The sequence below is a fragment of the Myodes glareolus genome, chromosome 12, assembly GCF_982192425.1.
Source record: "Myodes glareolus chromosome 12, mMyoGla1.1, whole genome shotgun sequence".
Classification (NCBI taxonomy): Eukaryota; Metazoa; Chordata; class Mammalia; order Rodentia; family Cricetidae; genus Myodes; species Myodes glareolus.
The window spans coordinates 42,300,126-42,320,785 of record NC_142037.1 but is presented as its reverse complement, the minus strand read 5'-3'; the positions used below and the strand labels follow the sequence as shown (position 1 = coordinate 42,320,785).

General features: G+C 41.1%; 1 pseudogene; it reads left to right on the top strand.

Annotated features, from left to right (window-relative positions):
* The window catches only part of LOC125392313 (TCF3 fusion partner homolog pseudogene), a 50,800-nt pseudogene extending 31,505 nt beyond the window's left edge, over window positions 1-19,295 (top strand).
* The last annotated feature ends 1,365 nt before the right edge of the window (window positions 19,296-20,660 follow it).

The following is a 20,660-nucleotide window of genomic DNA, read 5'->3' as shown; positions in this document are numbered from 1 at the left end:
AGAGAGTCTCCAGTCAAGGCTGCAGCCCAGAGACTTTCTGACAGGGCTGACAACATGTCCGCCTCCATTTGCTTTTCTTCTTCCAGGACACAAAGCCACCATTCCATGCGACATCAAAATCCCAAGGACACTTTTTGCCTCTCACTCTCTCACGCACAGGCCCGTAATCCCTCCAGACCTGCTCAGGCACCTCTCTCTCTCTCTATTTTATAGAATTGGGTCTAATAGAGAAGAAATCTCTTTGTATCTTTCTCTCTAACATTCCTAGACTAATAATTAACTCCCCCTTTGTTCCCAGATTTGACATTTTAAAATTCTGGGTTACCCTAAAAAAAAGAGTTTTTGTTGTTTATGTCTAACTGCCACTAGTTCTAAAGGAAACGCCAACTGGGCATTCTAAACAATCCTTGGGACCAGAGATTCGCTGTGAAATAAATGAAAAAGCTGACAGTTGCTCACAGTGGTAAAACCGAAGGGAATAAGAGGTCCCTGGAAGCACAGAGCTTGCTAAAAACAAAACTGGCCCCCTTGCTTTCTAATTGTGGCTTCTGTTAGCTTTCTTCCTAACGTGGAGGTGTTGCCAAGGCAATAGCTTAGCAATCTTCTGCATGACTGCTTTCCACAGCCATCCACACACGTTACAGACGTTAATCTGTTCAACACACCTTTGCGATCAAAAGGGACGGCTTTAACATCTATATCCTAATGTTCTTTCCCTACCATACAGAAAATAAGCTGTCTTGTCTTTCTCTGCATCCCAGGACACAGTGTCAGCAGCCAGCATGGATTTTGATATGGCCTCAGGATCTCAGCACAGTATCAAGCAAGGGTGGGGGGAGGGAGAATAAGAGAACAGGACATCTAAAGGGGTTTGTACCTAGTAATTCAGATCAGGGACATTTTGGTCACAGTGGGAAGTCCGGTTATTGAGGCCAGGTAGATGCCAAGAGGCAGGAGCCTCCAAAGGAGCTGAAGATGAAGGTCATAGCTAGCAAAGCTCACAGCCAAAGTCCAAGACAGGTGTAACATAAGGGCCAGCTTATTGGGGTTTCTGTCCTGCCCAGTCCCACAGCCAGCAAGCCCCAAAGCAAATCACACAGAGGTCTCCATAGGATTATAAATTGATTGGCTCATTAGCTCTGGCTTCATATTAGGTCTTATAACATATATTAGCCCATTATTTTTATCTATATTAGCCACATGGCTCAGAACCTTTTTCAGCAGAGCAGGTCACATCCTGCTTCTTCGGTGATCTGGGCAGGACTGGGGAGGGAGCTTCCTTCTTCCCAGAATACTCCTGTTCTCATTGCCCCACCTCGACTTCCTGTCTGGTCAACCCACCTATAGTTCCTGCCTGGCTAATCAGTATTTATTTAAAACATGGTTGACAGAATACAGATGATTCTTCTGTACCACTAGGAACTAAAGATGTGAATAGAATTGAGCAAACAGTCAAGTGTCAGCATCTAGAAAAGACTCTTGTATCTACTCTGTGCAGGGGTACCTCCTTATCTCTACCGTGGGGTAGCTCATTGGAAAACATTCTTTATGGGTGGCTCTGGGGCTGGACTTACAGGCAGCTGTTTAAAATTTCATGAGTCTTACTCTAGGAGACAGAAGTAGAGCTTATGTATCTATCTCTGGAGTCATAACGCCCTCTGAAGTCATAGTAGTCATATTCTGAGGTAGGGCCTGTCCCATAGCAGGTACGTGATATACCGAGGTTGCTCTTTTAGGGACTAGAGACGCAGAGTCCATGAGGCTCAGAGAGTCAGTAGGCACAGACATGAGAGCACTTGAGTTGGCAAATCCATGGGCTTGGTACTACTCCCAGAAACCAATCACATCATTAATAGTCAGAGACTCTCTGGCATCTCCTATTATAGGATGGATAAAAATTACCATAACCCAACAGGACACAAGTTTTGCTCAAAACCATAGTAAAGACATTCTTACCCACTTCCTGGCTGGAACATTCCAAGCACCAGTCCAAGAGGATCCATTTTTTAAAAGACCAGAGAGGAAGTTACAGCAAGGCCTTAGCAAGTTGTCAAATGACCAATGCCAGAACTGACAGTGGAGAGTAGGGACTGGCGTGGCCTCCACCGTAGTAATCCGCATCCTTTATTTTAGTCTCGGTTGGCTTTTCCTTATATGCTTGTTTCCATACCTTTCACCCAACACGCACCAGCTAATCCACACCGAGTGCCCACACAGCGTTCCTCTGAAGCCCAGCATGCAAGCCACTTTGCAAGACTCTGATCTTATCCAGGTAAGACAACAAAGAAAAAAACAAGATCAAAAGGAACCGTGCAGAAGTGTTGATTCATACTGGGGCTGATAACGGAGACAGGCTCAAACCCTGCATTCTGAATCTAACCAGCAGCTCCCTGGCCTTTCAGACCTGGATGTGATTTCCTTTCTTTCAGCTTTCCCACTGGGTGCTACAGTCTGGGTTGCATCCCTCTGTTTCTGGGATTGTCATCCGTTATCCGGATTTATAGTTGCTGAAGCCTTGCTTTAATAATTCACAAGGAGCAGAATTCCTCCGGGCCTCTCCTTTTTCTCGACCATCTCGGTGAGGTAGAGAGATGAAAACATGCTTCTTGTCAGTGAAATAAATCAAGAGCACTCTGAGACACTATGGACACCCTAACATGGAAATGCTCACATCTCTCCTCGATGCTTTGGGCTAAAACCAAAGCAGGGCAGGCTCTGTGGCGAAGCCCTGGTTCTAGTAGGCTGGTAACCAAAAACACTACCTCTCCCTAGACCCTCCAGAATATCAAGCAGGTTTACTTGAGGGGCTGGATGCTTTGCTGTTCAAGGAAGAGAAAGCATCTGACAGACTTTGAAATTCTAAATGCAGACGATATATAAATGCATACAAAATGAACTTCTAAGTGTATATGGTGTATAAAATACATTCGGCATTTGTTAGTAATTATAGTAGCGACTCCCGCATATTTTTTTTATATAACTGCAGAACGCGGTGTTTTTCATTTGTAAGGAGCATCAGACAACAGACAGGGGGAAAGCCTCATGGGGAAAGGCTGCTGCTTCAGGATTCTGCAACTTCAAGTGTAACAAGTCCTGTGTCGGGCAGGAATCCCCAGTCTTCTCAGCCCAGAAGAAGCCCTCATTAAATTTCAGACAGAGAGGAAGAAAGAAAGCACCCCCTGTAGCCCAGCCCATGAACTCTGCTTCCTAAGCAAACAACACTGTCTCAAAGGTAATGTAGAACATTCGTTCTGCAGCCAACTTCAATACTTGGTTCCTTCCTGAAGCCAGTAACTGGGCCTGCTCCATGTGGTAGACACACCCCTCTGGATAAGCAATGTTTTATTTAGGTGCACATAGACGCCCAAGAAAGGAGAGCAAGGTGGATGAGAAAATCCTGCGGTGAACCCTGCAAGCGAACCAAGGCCTGTTCCTTGAGGCTGGCTGACTGTTCCAGCGATTTGCGGCTATACATAACACCTTCCCAGACTCTGCATTCCCGGAGTTTTCAGGGTGATTTTGGCACTAGCTATTTTCTCAAGTTGTTCTTGCTTACATTTCACGTCTGGGGCTAGCAGTTGAATTAAACAGTAATGAAACCGGTGTGGAATAGTTTCCTCTGCAGAGTATACAAGCGTCTATATGCAAAGTGGCATCTGAAATAACGTTCTCTTTTCATTGGCTTGCGGTCGTGAAATCAAATTCAGGGCACCGTGCATGCCAAGAAAGTGCTCAGCTACCGAGCTTCATCCCCAGACTTTAGGTCTTTTGGTTGTTTTTGTCTTTATCTGTCTGTTTATTCTGAAACAGGGTCTCTCTTCATAGACCCAGTCTTGCCTGGACCTCACTTCTCCCTCCTCTGCCTCCTAAATACTGGAATCAGGGACCATGCCAATATGCCTGGACTCTGACATATGTCTAACTGCCAATACATGTGCAGACATTTAAAAACATAGAATATTAACCTTACTTACGTGCGGTGTTCTTTTCGGTAATTAGAGAAAATTAGCCTCAGTTTCTCTTGGTCTTTAGTAACAAACTGGCATCTCCCTTTTCACATAACTTAGAGACGAGCCAAAAGAGCACAGTCGCGCTTTTGTTTTTGTTAAAATGTAACGTGCAGTTGGAGTAGAGTAAACGTAGGGGAGGCCAGAACGCGGCCTCTAGCGAGTTTAATGTGTTGGGCCCTGGGGATCTGAAGCCGCAGCCTCCTGGTCCGCTCCAGGAGCTCTAGCCGCCAAAATCATAGCCGCTCTTTAGTTTTCCATTACGTTTTAAAAGTTTCAGAGGGCCCAAAGGGGTTTCAGTTCAGTCTTGCAACTTTCTCCGGACTAAAGACAGAATGTATCTAAGCACCTCCAAGAATGGCATCCCCCCCCCCCCCCCCCCCCCCCCCCCCGCTTTGTCTTAACAAAGGCGAACTCTCTTAGTGTCTAACCTATCCTGGCTCCAGACGCAGGAGGAGGCTTGGCCTAGGCTTCACTGCAGGCGCTTCTGGAGAAGGCTGTGTCATTCAAATATTCGAACCCAGGGTCTTCCGCACCCCACTGAGATCACTACTTCAAGATGCTGGCAAGCTACTCCTAAAGCTACGCTCCCCTCCCCCATTCCTCCCATCTTTATCCGACTTCTTTTCTACTGTTCTCTAGTCTACACGGCATCCGGAAAGGAAATGGCAGAGATGCCCGAGCCTTCTTCAGCCTGCCTAGTCTGCTTCTTAGCTACACAGAGACAGACAGATGACAGGAAGAAAGATCGATGTCACTGGGTTAGGCAGCCCTGTTTTGTTTCCCGGCCAGCTATTGGCTGTGTAATGGCAAACAACTCTTCTTGGGCTTCCATTTCCCATAAAGACAGTAATAGACCTGCCTGTGAAGTTACCTGGAGAGGGGGTGCGTGTGGAGTTCGGCAGCAAATACTTAGTATGTGCAAGGCTACGGGTTAGAGTGGCACCCGCCCCTGACAGGGGACACTGTGGGAGAATTGACTGATGTCACAGCTCTCTAAAACAAAAAGCCAAATAACCCAGCTTTTCGCTGGCAACACGGCTGTTTCTTTCGTCTCCCATCATTACTTTCTCAAAAAGCCAATCTGCAGACTACACTGGGATCTCTAAACTCCTCCTAACACTGTAGGCCTTCAGTGCATCACCGCGTATGGTTTTGATAACTGCCGAGTGACTCCAATGAGCCACGTGATGAAGCCGCTTGGATATTGTGCAGGAATACGCTGAGAAATGGCTGCTTTATCGTGGGAGTTACTTATCCACGCTGGGGATCATTCAGCATCCCACGATCAACCTGACGTCACGGCTCTCCGCTCATCTTTCTGTTCGGGCACCTTTTGTGAAAAACAAACTCTGTCTTGTGTAAAATACTGCCACTAAGCAAAGGAACAGTTAAGGAAAAATACTGAAATCAAGCAGTAACTAACACTAACATCGAAAGAAAGAAAAAGCCGGAAAAAAAAATCCTAGAAAAATAAACCTGTATAGAGAAGTACAAGTTTGAAATAAATTATGGGGTGGGAATGCCTCGTAGGCAGGGGCTTGGATCTATGGTACAAACGCACTTACCACACGCTCCATAAGAAAAGGCAATTCACAAACTGTTTCAATAAAATTTCCAGACAGAATTTGTATTATTGGCTGTATAAATGAGTCCGTTGCTCTATTTATAGAATTACAAAGGTCTTCAGGGGTCAATTAGAGTTTTTAGCAATACACGACTACATTTTATGACAGAAATTCTGTGCTATAATGGCATCTAGAATTTATGGAATTTGTAAATTTGCCAGGACCCATTTCTTAAGGAGTTCGAGCTCTGTTGTAACACCACACAGTTCCAGTAGTACAGCAAGTTATAAAATGCAGACTGTGAAGGCACTGGATGAGCATTCCTGTAGGGCGAGCATTCCTGTAGGGCGAGCATTCCTGTAGGGCGAGCATTCCTGTAGTGAGAGAAAAGAAGGCACAGGTCCTGCCCACAGCAGCCTTTCTTTTGCTTCTTTCGGGGAACTTCTACTTAGATGAAACCAGGGTTTCATCTTGACTTTGCCGCAGAATTTCAGAATGAGTTAATAGAAAGCAAGTTTACGTTTATTAAGAAAACATTTAAATACACACTTAGGATATACCCACATGTCGGCATGGATTATCAAGAGAGAGTTGCACTTAAGCGTCTTAATAGTAACCATAGACATGATGCTTGCTTCTGATGTTACAATGTTCAAAGCTTTCTAGTGTGAGCCAAGCCAAACCCTGCTTAGCTTTCTTCACAAGTCTACATTTTCTTTGTCTATTCTCTGTTTGTATTTCTTTATTCTTTTGGGATTGAGACAACAAAATCAGAAGTCACTGACTTGGGATGCCTTTGGTAGTTTTTGACTGGGGTGTCTAGCACTCTGGTTTAAGTAGCAAGAGCTAAGAAAGAACCTATTTCTCAAAAAAGAATCATTTGGATTTTGTTTGTTCTTTTAATATAAAAGCTTCATGAAACCATTAGCTTACTGAGACATGGAATTTTGGATAACCTAAACCCGTATTTTTTGGGTCATGGTCACTCATATCTGGATCCTAACTAAACTCTCTTTATCTCATGATGAAGATGTGAGCTGAGAGCTATGTTTCTTTACTGATGGTGAAAATAAAACTCTGAGAATTAAGAGGGTCAGCTTTCCTGAAGAAAAAATATTGTACCTATGGCTGGCAGAAGGTCCCAATATCGGTTTACGTAAATGCCTATTAATCCTCATGACTATCTAGCAAGACAAGAGGGATAGATCATTTATTTTGAAACTGAAACCCAAGGCTGGCTATAAACACCTGACATATCCAAGGCACAATCAGCACATCTCAGCACTTTTGCCCCGTATGAGGTCACGTCACTCTGACTGGTTACTGGTAGGAAGGACTGATGCAGCTGAAGATGTATTTCCAGGAAAAATTATTTTTTACTCTCTTACTCATAAAAGAAAAAATCAGTCTTGTTTTTACAAGGCTCCAACAATGTGTCCTTCCACTGAAGGTTGTGGTCCTCACAGATCTCACATGACAGTTCTAAGGACAATCCTTGGAAGAATTAGGCTATGTCATGGGAAGGTTGGTACCTATTGTGGGAAAGTTGGTACCTCCCGTGGGAAGGTTGGTACCTCCTGCGTTGCAGGTAAGCTGGCATCCTGCAGTGGGAGAAGGGGTATTGTGTGATTAAAATTTGTCTTGATGCTAATTCCCTTATGCCATCTTATGAAATCCCCATTTTAAAGGCTAATTTCCCAAAGATTACGATACTTTAAAGGAGTAGAGTCAACAAAAGAGTGACAAGCAAGGGTTATTTTCATTCTACACCTAATGACTATCACAGGTTGACATTGGCTCTTAGAAGTCTTTTGAAGACTTGTCAGGAATGTGTAGTCTTCTGTGTAGAGATTTCTGGGTCCCTCGTGGCGCCCATTGGAGTAGGAAAGGCAATGCAACGTAGTAATTTTGTAGTTTTGCTCACAGATGGAAAGTCAGCTTCTGTCGACTCTTTGCTGCGTGCCAGGCTCTGGTGGGCATCTTTTGGACGCATCGCCTCCTCAAGCTCACCCTTCAGTGCCTGTCCCTTCCTCCGTCCCTGTCATCACTGTTTTACCTCACAAGGTGATGAGAGGTTAATTGCAGCAAAGCAGCTGCAGAGAAGTCACGAGACATAGACGATGCCATATCCGGACTCGAGGTGCCTCAGTTCAAGGCTCATTAACCCAAGGAGAAGACAGGGATCTAGCAGACGGAACTCTGTGGAAGCTTTTTGGTTCTGTGATGCCCGGGTCTACTTGATGCAGAATCGTTGTTAAAAGAATCCAGAGTGTTCCTCATGAGGGACATGGAAAGGATAAAGTGTTAAAACCTTAGCAACTACGAGCCTTGCCAATGAGTGAAAGTGGAGAAACAGAATAAGACTATCTCCAACATGCGGCTATCCTGAAGATGTCCTCATTCTTTTATTTCTAGCATGTGAAAAAGATTATTCTATGGCAAAGTTAAACACACTCTTAACAGATGGTCCAAGCACTGTGCCCCCAGGTATCTAGTAAAAGGAGTTGAAATCACATCCACATAATAACTTGCACACAATTGCTGGCAATTGCAGAAGGGAATTAGAATACGCCACCCTAAAATATACTGCTTTGAAACAAGGGTTCTTCTCAACAGCAGGTGACGGAACAAGCAGGATCGGAGCTTTGCTTCACGTGGGTGAGCCTGCTCAGCGCCACTTGTGCCAGGACAGGGGGAGAACCCCTTCTCACAGGAGACAGAGTTAGCACCCAGACAAGTCTGCAGGAGCAGGCTTTATGAAAGTACCACTCATCTTCAATTATGTTTGCCCCGCGTATTTACCCTTCCATAATATACTGCTCCCAGAAGCCAGACTCTTTGCTTCATTGTCTCATTGCCACTGGTTTACAAAGGTATATAAGCCCAGACTTAACCATCTCTTTGGTTTATTTTTATTTCTGTGTGCATGCAAAATCCTGCCCTTTATTTACCGCGGTTGCCTTAAGAGTGTGATATGCATTGTTACTAGCACTGAAAGAGGAAAAGTAGGGTGTTTTTAAGTTGGATGGAGGCCTTGCTTCTCACTTTGGGTGGGCTTTAACTAAGGAGTTAGAGTGTCGGATACACGGCCACACAAAATTACCGCTGAAGTCAGTGGCCTCAAAAACGCAAAGGATGAAATCCATAGATAACGGGAGAGCGGGTATAAAAAAGAGTTTTACTGCAGATATGTAGGGAGGAGTTTAGAAGAAAGAAAACAGAGTACCAGGAAAGCATGGGTGGCTCCCACAAATGGGTGCTGCTAATCTATGGACTTTTATAGGATTTATGGCAGAAACTGAGGCATGGGAAGATGAGCTGGTCAGTCCAATAGACCATACACTTCCTTTCTGTTTTGCTTGTGTCCTCATACATAGATCCCAGGCAGGGTTCCTTATTTAGCAGAAGAGGGATAATGAAAAAAAAGAAAAGACTTTCATTTTTGCACTCCTATCTAGCCTTGGCTAAGACAGAACCAAAGACATTTGGCTTGAACATGACTGGCAACTCCAACCTTCAGCAAGGACGGGAGCAAGGGGTTTGGGCTTTTAACAAATAAAACAATGTTTACTTTCAGGGTCCCCCTACCCTAAAACCACCTGACCAGCTCCTATCTTCCATTTACATCAGTACTATATCAGAGATCTTGCTTCTGGAGGTCCTGGTCGACCAGGCTAGTCACCCACCATCCTGAAAGTCTAATCAAAGAGAGGAGTTAGGAAATAGCAAAGGAATTTATTCAAAGTGGCCGTAGTAGGAAGGACCTGGGAACGAGCACCCTTGGCTCTGGAAATACCACTGGGGTTGCAGAGGATAAAGACAAAGATGGAACCATGTGAGGCAAGTACAGAGTAAACCATCAGCCGTGGGTTGGTTAATCAGTCTTTGTGGTTCTCCCAGGTTCAGGTGATGCCTACCAGGTCCCCTGCTAGTGAAAGCTGAAGCTAGCTGGGATGGTAATGACTCCAGAACAGGGAAGAGAACAGATGGGGTAATGGTGGCTGTATCTGCTTCCTCCCCAGGCTTCAGAAAATGAAAAGGGACTTCTAAAGGCTTTTCCAGTGGTCAGAGACAGTATATGATATAAGCTGGTGGTTAATAATCTTTTGATAATTTAGTGTCTACACACCATGCAAATTTTTAGTTACTCTCATTTTAGTGTATTCAGTTGTGAAGAGGGAAGGTTATCTGTTTTAGATGAACACGCACATGAGCATGTATGTGTGTGTGTGTGTGTGGTATGTGTATGTATGAATGTTTACATGTATGGGCAACAATGTGCATATGTCTACACACATGTGGCAATCAGAGTCTATCTCGGGGTACCAGTCCTTGCCTTTCCTCCTTGTTTGAGACAGGATCTCTTCAATATTCACAAGCCAGGCTTGTGTCAATTACAGCTTCTGTCAATTCTCCTCTCTACCTCCCATAGGCTTGCTAGGAGCACACCTGTGCTCCCATGTCTGGCTTTAATATGGGTTCTGGAGATCCTAATTCAGTGCAGCAAGCCTGTCAGCAAGCACTTTACCTGCTGAGCCATCTCCCCAGCCCTAGGTGAATACTGTTTAAGTGATTAGCATGTCTGTGTGTGGAATTGAACAGGAATTGGACCCATAACTTGCGGTAAAAAAGGAGACAGCTGCAAAATGAAGGCACAGATGCCAAGTGGAACAAAGACCACAATATAAAACCAGACACACTGAGCCTGATAGAGGAGAAAGTAGGGAATAGCACTGAATGCATTGGCAACATTCAACACTGCCTGAACAGAACGCTAATAACACAGGCACCAAGAGCTACATTAATAGTTGAGACTTCATAAGACTGAAAAGCTTCTGTGAAGCAAAGGACACCATTATTCAGACAAGGCAGCAGCCTACAGAATGTGATAAGATTTTTGCCAATTATGAGATAGAGGACTAATCTCCAAAATATATGAAGAACTCAAGAAACTAAATATAAAACCCCAAATAATCCAATTTTAAAAATGGCATCTAAGCAGAGAATTCTCAATAGAGGAATCTGAGATGACTGAGATATACTTAAAAGAAATGTCCAACGCCCTTAGCCACCAGGAAAATGCAAATCAAAATGACTTTGAGGTTCGATCTTACATATATCAGAATGACTAAGGTAAATAACACAAGTAATAGCTCATGCTGGAGAGGATGTAGAGCATGGGAACACTCAAGAAATTGCTGGTGGGAGTTCAAACTTGCAAAATCACTGTGGTGCTTCCTCAGAAGTTTGGGAATTAATCTATTTCAAGATCCAGCTGTCCTACTCTTATGCATTTACCCCGAAGATGCTCCATCCTATCACAAGGACACTTGCTTAAATACGTTTATAGCAGCTTTCTTCATGATAGCCAGAAACTGGAAACAACCTAGATGTTCCTCAACAGAAGAATAGATTTTTAAAAAGTGGTACATTTACATAATGGAGTGTCAATCAGCTATCAAAAATGACACCATGAAATTTGCAGGCAACATGATGGAACTGGAAAAAAAAAATTCATACTGAGCAAAATAACCCAGACCCAGAAAGAACTGATTATATATGGAGATTGACTAATTGAGTAAATAATAACCACGCTACAATCTGTAGACCCAGAGAGGTTGGGTATAGAGAAAGGGTCTAAAGTCAACACATGAGACTCGCCCAAGAGGTCAGGACAGGTGGGTCTGGGTACACCGAGTCTAGAATCTCTGAGGGAGTAGACCAGAGCCAGAGACTTTTGGGGAATTAAGCCCAAGCCAGAGACCTCTCCAGGAGCACACCCAGACCAGGGACTTTTACAGAAATAGGACTAAGTCAGTAACCTAGGCTAGAGTAGGCCTGAGACAAAAAACTCCTCAGGAGCAGAGCAAACTCTGAGAGCACCGAGTGACCTCCAGGAATGTGGAGTGACCAATGGGGTGACTGGAACTGTGACCCTGACAGCATCACAAAGAGCAACCATCTAAGCCTTGGAAGATTGATAACCAGAGTCATAGACAGCCTCAACTATACCAATCAGAGAGAGATATGGGTAGACAAGGTAAGAACACACACAACACCACAAAGAACAACACAATGCCAGTAAAAACTAATGACCCTACAAAAGCAAGACTTGAACAACCAAATATAGATGAAGCAGAAGAAAATGACATAAAAAATGCTTTAGGAGAATGTTTGAGGCCCTTAAAAAGGAAATAAAAAATTTCCTCAAAGAAATGGAGGAAAAGACAAGCAAAAAATTGGAAGAAATCAACAAATTCCTTAAAGAAAACCAAGAAAAAAATCAAACATGTGAAAAAAACTATTCAAGACTTGAAAACTGAAATAGAGACAATAAAGAAAACACAAGATGAGGGAATTATGGAAACATAAATCATAAGAAAACCATCAGGAACCACAAATGCAAGCATAAACAGCAAAATACAAGAGACGGAAGAGAGAATCTCAAGCCCTCAAGATACAATAGAGGAAATAGACTCAACAGTCAAAGAAAACATTAAATCTAACAAAAGCTCAACACAAAATATCCAGGAAATATGGGACACCATGAAAAGACCAAATCTAAGAATAATAGGTATAGAAGAAGGAGAAGAAGTTCAACTCAAAAGCACAGAAAATATATTTAACAAAATCATAGAAGAAAACTTTCCCAATCTAAAGAAAGATATGCCTATGAAGATACAAGAAACTTACAGAACATCAAATGGACGGGATCAAAAAGAGTACTCTCGCCACATAATAATCAAAATACTAAACATACAGAATAAAGAAAGAATATTAAGAGCTGCAAAGGAAAAAGGCCAAGTAACATATAAAGGTAGAGCTATCAGAATCACACCTGACTTCTCAATGGAAACACTAAAAGCCAGAAACCATAATGGTCTAGTATTATGCAGACGTTAAGAAACCATGGATGCCAGCCCATACTATTATATCCAGCAAAACTTTCAATCATCATAGAAGGACAAAACAAGATATTTCATGACAAAACCAGATTTAATCAATACCTAACCACAAACCCAATCCTACACAAAGTACTAGAAGGAAAACTCCAAGCCAAGGAAGTTGGCTACATCAACAAAAACAGACAATTGATGATCTTACAGCAGCAAATCCCAAAGAAGGGAAAAACACACAAAATAACATCACCAGTAACAAAACCTAAATTAACAGGACATAGCAATCACTAGTCATTAATATCCCTTAATATAAATGGACTCAACTCACCTATAAAAAGACATAGGCTAACAGATTGGATACAAAAACAGAATCCATCCTTCAGCTGCGTTCAAGAAACACACCTTAAACTCAAAGACAGACATTGTCTCAGAGTAAAGGTTTGAGAAAAATTTTCCTAAAACCTAAGAAACAGGCAGATGTAGCTATCCTAATATCTAACAAAACAGACCTCACACTAAAATCAGTCCAAAGAGACAAAAAAGGACATTTTGTATTAGTCACATGAAAAATCCATCAAGAGGAAATCTCAATACTGAACATCTATGCCCCAAATACAAGGGTACCTTCATATGTAAAAGAAACACTTCTAAAGCTTAAATTACACATTAAATCTCATACACTAATAGTAAGAGACTTCAACACTCCACTCTCACCACTGGACAGGTCAGTCAGACAAAAAGTAATAGAGAAATAAGGGAACTAAACAAGTATTATGACCCAAATGGACTTACCAGACATCTATAGAACATTCCAGTTAAACATAAAAGAATATACCTTCTTCTCAGCACCTCATGTAACCTTTTCAGAAATTGACCACATATTAGGTAACAAAACAAACCTCAACAAATAAAAAAAAAATGGAATAACCCCATGTATCTTATCAGATCACCATGGCTTAAAACTGGAAGTGAACTGCAATACTAATTCCAGAAAGCCCACAAACACATGGAAATTAAACAATGCTCACCTGAATCATTAGTGGGTCAAGAAAGAAATAAAGGTAGAAATTAAAGACTTACTAAAATTCAATAAAATGGACACACAACATACCCAAATTTATGGGACACAAAAGTTCATAGCACTAAAGGCCTACACAAAGAAGCTAGAAAAATCCCACACTAGTGAATTAACAGAACATTCTAAAACTTTAAAACAAAAAGAAGCAAACTCAACCAGGAGAACTAGATGGCAAGAAACAATCAAATTGAGAGCTGAAATCAACTAAATAGAAACAAAGAAAACAATATAAAAAATCAATGAGACAAAGAATTGGTTCTTCAAGAAAATCAACAAAATACACAAACCTTTATTCAAACTAACCAAAAGGCAGAGAGAGAATATCCAAATTAACAAAATCAGAAATGAAAAGGGAGATATAATAATAGAAGCAGAGGAAATCCAGAGAATCATTAGGTCATATTTCCATAACCTGTACTCTACAAAATTGGAAAACTTAGAGGAAATGGACAACTTTCTGGATAAATATCACTTACCAAAATTAAATCAAGACCATATAAGCAAATTAAATAGATCTATAACTGATAAAGAAACAGTCATCAAAAGTCTCCCAACCAAAAAAGTCCAGGACCAGATGGTTTCAGCTCAGAGTTCTACAAGACTTTCAAAGAAGAACTAATATCAATACTCCTCAAATTGTTCCACACAATAGAAGCAGAAGGAACATTGCAAAACTCTTTTTATGAGGCTACAATTACCCTGATACCCAAACCACATAAAGTCATTACTAAAAAAGAAAATTACAGACAAATCTCACTCATGAACATTGATGCAAAAATACTCAAAAAAAATACTGGCAAATTGAATCCAAGAACATATCAGAACCATCATCCACCATGATCAAGTCAGTTTCATCCCAGAGATGCAGGGATGGTTTAACATGTGAAAATTTGTCAACGTAATCCACCATATAAACAAACTGAAAAATAAAAACCACATGATCATCTCATTAGATGCTAAAAAAGCTTTCGACAAAATACAGCATCCCTTTATGATAAAGGTTTGGAAAGAGCAGGGATACAAGGAACATACCTAAACATAATTAAGGCAATATACAGCAAGCCAACAGCCAATATCAAACTAAATGAGAGAAACTCACAGCGATCCCACTGAATTTGGGAACAAGACAAGGTTGTTCACTTTCTATCTATTCAATATAGTTCTTGAGGTCCTAGCTAGAGCAATAAGACAACAAAAAAAAGGTCAAGGCGATATAAACTAGAAAAGAACAGGTCAAACTATCACTATTTTCTGTTGATATGAGATTTTACATAAGTGACCCAAAAAATTCTACCAAGGAACTTCCATTATAAACACTTTCAGAAATGCAGCGGAATACAAGATAAACAAAAACAAAACAAAACAAAAAAAACAGTAGCCCTTCTTTACACAATAATAAATGGGTTAAAAAAGAAATCAGAGAAACATCACTCTTCTCAATAGCCACAAATAGCATAAAATATCTCGGAGTAACTCTAACCAAACAAATGGAAGACTTGTATGACAAGAACTTTACATCTTTAAAGAAAGAAATTGAAGAAGACACCAGAAAGTGCAAATATCTCCCATGCTCTTGGTAGGTAGAATTAACATAATAAAAATGGCAATCTTACCAAAAGCAATCTACAGATTCAATGCAATGTCTATCAAAATCCCAGCAAAATTCTTCACAGACCTTGAAAGAAAAATACTCAACTTTATATGGAAAAGTAAAAAACCTAGAATAGACAAAACAATCCTGTACAATAAAGGGGCTTCTGAAGGCATCATAATTCCTAACTTCAAACGCTACTATAGAGCTACAGTACTGAAAACAGCCTGGTATTGGCATAAAAATAGACAGGAGGACCAATGGAACCGAATTGAAGACCCAGATATTACTCTCCACACACCTATGAACACCTGATTTTTGGCAAGGAAGCAAAAAATATAAAATAAAAAGAAAGCATATTTAAAAAATGGTGCTGGCATAACTGGACATCAACATGTAGAAGAATGAAAATAGATCCATATCTATCACCATGCACAAAATTCATGCCCAATGGATCAAAGAACTCAACATAAAGCCAGTCTCTCCTTGCTTCTGGTCACTGTAATGACTGATGAACAAGCCTCAGTATACTCATGATGCATAGTGCCACTACAGCCTCAAAATCTTGGGGTCAAACAGCCATGAGTTTAAGTTTTTGAAATATTAAGAAAGAACAGATTCTTTCTTCTTATTTGTTGTTTGTTTCTGACTTATTTTAACAGTAATGCAAAGAAGAGTAAACTACCTGTAAATCTCATATAAATGAAATCACACACGCATGCACACATGCACACGCACACACACACATGCTCACACACACTCACATATGCACGTGCATGCACACATATACACACATATGCACACACATACACTTTATAGCCGTGAAATTCATCCACATTTTTCGGTACAGTGGCAGCTTATTCTCTTTTAAATTGATACTGGGTGTTTTATTGCATGAAAAAGACCATGGTTTGTTTATCCATTTTATTGCTGGTATTTTCCAATGTTTTGCCTTTAATTAATACATCTGCTACAAACATTTTGGCACACGTCTTTTGGTTAACATCTGTAGCAATTTCTCTTTTGTGTTTGCTAAGGAGGAGAAAGGCTGTGTGATAGCATTTCCCCACAGTGGTTACACAACTAAATTGCTGGGAGCAGCCCAGGAGGGTGACAGCTGCTCTCCAACCTTGACTGCCTTTCCTGCTGCTCATCTGCTGTTGTGGTCATTACGGGTGAAGATAGGTGTCCTGGTGATGATGTTCATGGACCCAACGTGTAGGAAAAGTGAGAAAAATGGGTAAGCTAGTAAGCCAATCCTCTTACAGGCTGCCCGACCTAAGCTCTGTCCTTTCATGATGTAGGAGCTCTCTACACATTCAAACTGTGAGAGTGCTGTCAGACAATGTGCTGAGACACGCCTTTCTACTCTTTAGTTTTAATAATCATTCATCCATTAATTTATTTACTCTATCATTCATTCATTTAGGGCTATTTAAGTGCTACATTACATGTGTGGAAGTCAAAGGACAATCTGGATGTTCTCTTGTTCTGCCATGTGGGTTCTGGGGACTGAACTCAGGTTACCAACCTTGTCAGCAAGCACCTTTATATGCTAAGCCATCTTGTTGGCCCCTTTTTACTTTATTAATGGCACCCATTGATTAAGAAACATTTTGAATTTTCAATAAATTTAATATGCCACTTTTGTTCTATAATTAGTGATTTTTGTTACATTGTTCAGACCTTTTCATATCCTAAACATATAAATATATTACTCCTAGTTTTCCTAGAATACATTCTTCTTAGTCTTATTTTTTACTTTTGTATTTATAATCATTGCTTAATTAATTTTGGTTTCCAGTGTGAGATAAGAGACAAGGTTCAGTTTTCTCCCCAAATACACATTAAATTAATCCAGAAACATTTATTGAGATTTCTAATGTGTTCTCCCTAAATTGAACGGACGTCAATCAAATGAACATCCATGTAAGGGTCCTTTTCTTCACCCCACTTTGTTTTCATACTGTTGCTCTGCAGACAAGTCAGAACTAAAGTGTCTTAGCCACCGTTCTTTATAAATTTACCTGCATCTTACACTTCTCTTCAAGGCAAGTCCAAGCCCCGCTCCCCAATATCTAGGCTGAGCAAGGTATCCCTCCAGAGAGAATGTGCTTCAAGATGCCAGCTGAAGCACTCGGGATAAGTCCTGCTCCCACTGCCAGTGGCCTCACAGACTGCTCTAGCCTCACAATTGTCCCCCACATTCAATGGGCTTTGTTGACTCCTCATGGAAGCCTTACCCTTTCTGAGGAGTGGATGGGGGGTGGGAGAAAGGGTAGGGTAGGAGGAGGGGAGGAAGTGGGAACAGGGATAGCTATGTAAAATGAGAAAAGATAATACTAAAAAATTCTTAATAAAAAAAAAGAAAGGACAAAATAAATTTACCTGTATCACATACTGATAATTCTAGATAGTTTACATTGCCATATTCACTGTCAAAACAGATTTACATTTTGCACCCTTAAGTTATAGCCAGCACTTTAAAAAATATATTTAATTTTACTTGAAAATATTTATTTTAATTTTAGCCATGATTATGCGTGTCTGTGTGAGTTTATGCCAGGGCCCAGAGATATCAGGTCCCTTAGGGCTGGAGTTACAGGTGGTTGTGAACCACATAATGTGGGTGCTGAAAACGAAACTTGGGTGTTCTAGAAGAGCAATATGTGCTCTTGACTGCTGAGTTAGCTCTTCAGCCCTTTGCTTTACTTGTAAGCAATGCTACATGCAAATATAATTACAAAAGCTGCAAGAGAAAAACACAAGTTACATGCAAAGGGAAAAGTATTAGAATAACAGTTGGTTTCTCAATGGAAACTTTGAAAGCCAGAAGAGCTTGGAGCAACGCATTCCAAATCCAAAAAGACCGTGACAGTCAATGTAAAATAATATATCCAGAAAACGAACTGCCAGAATTGAAGGTGAAAGAAGAAAATTTCACTACATAAGAAGCCTAAAATTTTTATATCCAATAACTCAGACCTAAGGAGGAAACAATAGTTAGGGTTAAAGAGAAGAATGAGCACAGTAGAGAGACTGTGGGGGAAAAAAAAAACCAGGAAACCATAATTATAATATAAGCAAACACCACCACCAAAATCAGCAAAAAAATGACCACAACTAATACATAAATTTCAATAATAATTTATATTTCAGTAACTTGGAATATAAATGGCCTAAGTTCTCCAGTCAAAAGACAGACTGACTGGATGGTGCAAGAAACAAAATCCATCTATCTACGGCCTACAAGAAGTGCATCTCCATTTTAAAGGTAAGCACTGTCTTGGAGTAAAAGGAGGAACAAAAGTACTCTAGTTAAATGGGATCCAGAAGCAAGCAGGCATTGCTATCCTAGTATCTGAAATAAAAACACAAAAACAAAAACAAAAACAAAACTTCAAGCTTACGCCAATCAGAAGAGATAAACGAGGTACACTTCAACATATATGCATTGAACTCAGGGGTGCCCAGTTTCGTAAAAACTCTAGTACTGGAATTAAAGATTAACAACAATTCATCAATAGCAGGTGATTTCAGAGGCATCTGTCTCCTGACTGGAGAAATGGAGCTGGAACAGAGAGAGGGGTGAGTGAGCGAGTCGTGAACAGGTTCCATTGGTGCAAAGGATAACTCGGAGACTCCAGCAGGAGGGCAGGTTCCTCGTGAGGGTGCTGGACGCCTACAGGAATGACTACCAGGCTGGCCAGTTCACCATTGTGTTGGCAGATGACAGACAAAGCACAGATGTCCCCATACCAGACAACGTTGAGACTGAGCCTCTAGAGAAAGAGGGGCTTTACCCATCCCAAAGTACACCTGTACCCCTAGACTCCAGCAGCCCAGCTCCTGGCAAGGGGACCAGTGGGCTGAAGAGGCAGCGGGTTGCATGTGGGGGAGGGCTTCGTTGATCCCAGTGCAGGTGAGAGTGAGGGCTGGGGCCAAGGCATGATTAAAGTGGAGGAAGACTTTGGTTTTGAAGCAGATGAAGCCTTGTGTTCAAGTTGGACGTCTAGAAGGCTGGTCAAAATGCTGCCCTACCCTAGCCTAGCCAGTCCACCCTTTGACTAATTCTTTCCCATCAATAAATAGACTCCCAGGTTAAAAAAATATATATGATTTCAATACCCCACTCTCTCTGAAAGACAGGCCATCTGGACAATCCCCCCCCAAAAAAACCCCAAAAAACACACACACAAAAAAAACAAAACAAAAAAACATAAAACCCTCAAACTAACAAACAAAAAACAGAGAAGCATCAGAATTAACTACACCATACATACATCAAATGGACTTATCTAATACATACAGAATGCTCCATCCAAACATCAGAAACTACACATTCTACTCAGTAGCCCATGGAAGCTTTTCTAAAATAGACCACATCCTGGGACACAAAAGAAATCACACTCTATCCAGCTGACCACAATGCAATAAAACTTAAGCTAGAACTCTGAGAAAACTTCATTTATTTATCTTAACATAATAAAAGACAAATGCCTTTCAATTTTATATTAAAAATATTTCCCCAAATCCAGTTCCCTAAAGTCATACATGATAAAAAACCAAAACTTTCTAAAAAGCCCACATCTAAAAGCATTGTTACAAAGAAAAGGCTTTAGCCTTGAGAAACCATGAAACAAATTATGACTTGTTACAAAATCAAATCGGAAGTATAAACATTCAGTAAATACATACAATGTGCCAGGCTTTGCCTGGAGTCTTACAGGGTGAACAAAAATGTTACCAGCTTCTTAAGATCTTGGGGATAAAATAAACTTAAGAACTAAAAGTTGGGTTGGTGAGATGGCGTAGTGAGTAAAGGTGCCTGTCCCCACGTCTGATGGCCTAAGTTCAATACCTGGATCCCAATACTATGAAAGGGAACCAACCCCAGTAAGCTGGGTATACCTGTGAGGGAGTTTTCATAATTAAATTATTTCAAGTGGGAAGACCTACCTTTAACCCTGACCTTTTAAGATGGGAAGATCCACCTTAAATCTGAGTCACACCTTCTGGTGGCAGCTACATAGAGGACATGGTAGAAGGGGGCTCTTCCTCACACTTTGTCACCTTGCCTTCACTCCCACTGGCTAGTTCATCCCTATGTAGAATTCAAGCCTCCTTCTTTGGGAGTCCAGTGTATACTAATGGCCAGCTGGGGCATCCAGCCTAATGGACTAAACAACAACTGGATTCTTGGACTTTCCATTGGTAGAGAAACATTGTTGTACTTGCTGCAGCTGGACCACAGCCTGTAAGCCGCATATCTTCACCCTATCATTTGTTTCCTCTAGAGAACCCTGACTAACACACACACACACACACACACACACACACATTAAATAAGTGTAACGATATAAAAAATAACCTAAAAGCTTTTAGGGTGCCATGCAAGCTAAGAAATATTTTAGAGACCATTAGGGATAAGTCATGCTAAAATCCTTCAGGAAGCAGAGCAACTGCTGACTGTAGGAACTCTAGCTAAAGAATGGGGCTTTGACAAGACACTGAGAG